Source organism: Gopherus flavomarginatus, chromosome 20 (genome assembly GCF_025201925.1).
Source record: "Gopherus flavomarginatus isolate rGopFla2 chromosome 20, rGopFla2.mat.asm, whole genome shotgun sequence".
Lineage (NCBI taxonomy): Eukaryota > Metazoa > Chordata > Testudines > Testudinidae > Gopherus > Gopherus flavomarginatus.
In genome coordinates this window covers 2,411,677-2,414,651 of record NC_066636.1, presented here as the reverse complement: position 1 = coordinate 2,414,651, position 2,975 = coordinate 2,411,677, and the positions used below count along the sequence as shown (strand labels likewise).

Sequence of the window (2,975 nt, the reverse complement as noted above, 5' to 3'; positions counted from 1 at the left end):
ACTGCTTCTTGGAACAGCTAGTCCTGGAACCTACAAGGGAAGAGGAAATTAGTCCAAAGTATTGCACAGGATCTGGTGTAAAGGGTGAATATAACTGAACAGCTTGGTAATAGTGACCATAATATGATTAAATTTAACATCCCTGCCGTGGGGGAAACAGCACACTATCCCAACACGGTAGGTAGCCTTTAACTTCAGAAAAGAGAATTACACAAAAATGAGGAAGGTAGTGAAACAGAAATTAAAATGTACAGCGCCAACAGTGAAATCCCTGCAAGCTGCATAGAAGCTTTTTAAAGACACCATAATAGAGGCTTAACTTAAATTTATAACCCAAATAAAAAAAGATAGTAAGAGAACCATAAAAAAGTGCAACTGTGGGTAAACAACTAAGTAAAGAAGCTTTGAGATGCAAAATGGAATCCTTTAAAAATTGGAAGTTAAATCCTGTTGAGGAAAATAGAAAGCAGCATAAACTCTGGAGAGATTAATAAGACTGGGACTTTTCAGCTTGGAAAAGACACGACTAAGGGGGATACGATAGAGGTCTATAACATCGTGACTGTTGTGGAGAAAGTGAATATGGAAGTGTTATTTACTCCTTCCCGTAACACAAGAACTAGGGGTCACCAAATGAAGTTCATAGTTAGCAGGTTTAAAACAAACAAGAGGAAGTGTTTCTTCACACAACACAGTCAACATGTGGAACTTTTTGCCAAAGCATATTGTAAAGCCCAAGACTAAAACAGGGTTATGATATGTTATGTTATGATTGACTCTCAGAGAGGTTCCTACGGGCCTAAGCAATTTTAATAATAGGATTTATAATTTTGAAAATGTTAGCCTTTGTTTCATAGACCCATTGATCTTCAACAAACACAGGAAAGAAATCTCCACTGGGAGCGAAGATGACATGATGAGAAGAATAATGACATGAAGATCCAGCAAAGGACAGACCATAAAGAACCAACCGCTCCAAAATGATCTAAGAATGAACAAAATCAAAATGTTAGATATTTCATTAAAATGATAGATTCACAGATTCCAAGGGACCATTGTGATCATCTTGTCTAGATCACACAGGCCAGAAAACTTCCTCCAAGAAATTCCTAGAGCAGAGCTTTTAGAAAAACATCCCAGCTTGATTTAAAATTCCAGTGATGGAGGATCCACCAGGACCCTTGGGAAATTACTCCAATGGTCAGTTACTCAGACTGTTACAAATTTACACCTCATTTTCAATCTGCATTTGTCTAGGTTCAACTTCTGTTCACTGCATAATGTTAAACCTTCCTTTGCTAGACTGCTGAGCCCGTTATTAAATATTTGTTTCCCACGTAGGTACTTACAGACTGTGATCAAGTCACCCCTTCACCTTCTCTTTGTTAAGCTAAATAGACTTAGCACCTTCTGTCCCACAATCATTCTCAAGGCTCTTCTTTGAGTAAGGCCAAAAAATTAACTTTCTAAAAAAGACAATTCAAGTCAAGAGGACGCTTTGGATCCCAGCTAACAAAATTCTTTCTCCATGTAAATATCAACAAATCCTTCCATTCCGCTATACAGCCAGCTCTGGTCCCGAGTTGTCGGTGGTTTGGATGTTTCGTGCACATTGCTGGTACCTCAAAAACTCTTCCTCCCTGGTGAAGTAGAAGATGGGGTTGAGGCAGCTGCTGAAATATGTCAGGACCCAAACATAAGCACTTCCCTGGTCCAGAATAGGCAGAGGGTACTTAGCTGAGATCAGCAGGAAGAAGAAGAGGTGGTATGTCAGCCAGCATAGGAAAAAGGTCGGGATCAAGCCAAGAAGGATCTTGAGTGGCTGGACCAGCCTATTCCTTCTCAGCTTGGCAGCTAGAACAATGTGGAAGGTTGGGATCAAGATCAAGGTTAATGGTATCAGAACCTACCAGGAACTGGAAGGCAACGGCGACTTTCACTCTCTCTTCATCCAGTTGTAAATTCATCCTGATGCTGGCAGGTGAGAGCAGGGATTCCCAGAAACCACTGTACTGCAACCTGAACCCAGCAGACAGGGCCCACATGCCCAAATCCATCCTGAAAGCCAGTGAGGGCGTGCAATGGTTTCGGGCCCACTCAGGGCGTGCAACGAGGATGCAGCGATCAACATTGATGGCCATGAGAAGGAAGGCGCTGGAGAACATATGGAAAGAGGTGGCGGTGTTGCTCAGCCTCTTGGCCCAATCTAAGTCCACTATGAAGATGGAGGTGAATTTGAGGGGCAGGAAGATGATGAAGATGGTATCAGCCATGGCATTGTTCAGGAACCATATGATGCTGGCTGTCTTCTTCATGGCAGCAGGTGACCAAGGTTATGTAGTCATTCAACAACACCCTGGCGAGGAAGACCAAGCCACTCAGCACCAGGAAGAGAACTGGGAGGTACTCCATTCTTGGAAGAGGTACAGTCACAATTTCCCCTCCTCCTCCTCAGGTCTCAGTGTGGACGGTGCAGACGTGCTGAGAAGGGGAAGGAAGAACAATTAAAAGGGCTCCAGGGGAGGACAAGGACAGAGAGAGACAGCCACAGAGTTTATAATCTCCTCAGAGTTTATAAACTCCCCAGATCCTGAACTAAACACAAATAGGATCAAATCTTTGTAGGCCCATGGTACCAATGGTTCAAAAACCTTAGAAGCATAGAGCCAGCGGGTTAAAAGGGACCACAAGGGTCATCTAGTCTAGCACCCTGCCAATATGCAGAACTTGTTGTGTCTATTCCCTGCCTGAACATTTTTTGTTTTTACATAATATTGTTTGTTTTACTTAACCAAATATTTAAAGAAACTCACATTTGCTTCTTGCTGAAAAGTTAGATTTCTAAGCAAGGGGAAGGTGGACAGCGGGGAGTGGGGTGTCCCAGATGTAGAGACAGAGATATGACACACACCCCTGCCCCCCGAAGAATCACTAAAATTCCCAAATAATCTTCTTGCTGTTAGTTTCCCGAAGGA

General features: G+C 42.8%; 1 pseudogene; it reads right to left on the bottom strand.

The window, feature by feature from the left end:
* Positions 1-1,558: 1,558 nt before the first annotated feature.
* Positions 1,559-2,412, bottom strand: LOC127038353 (chemerin-like receptor 1; annotated as a pseudogene).
* Positions 2,413-2,975: the final 563 nt, after the last annotated feature.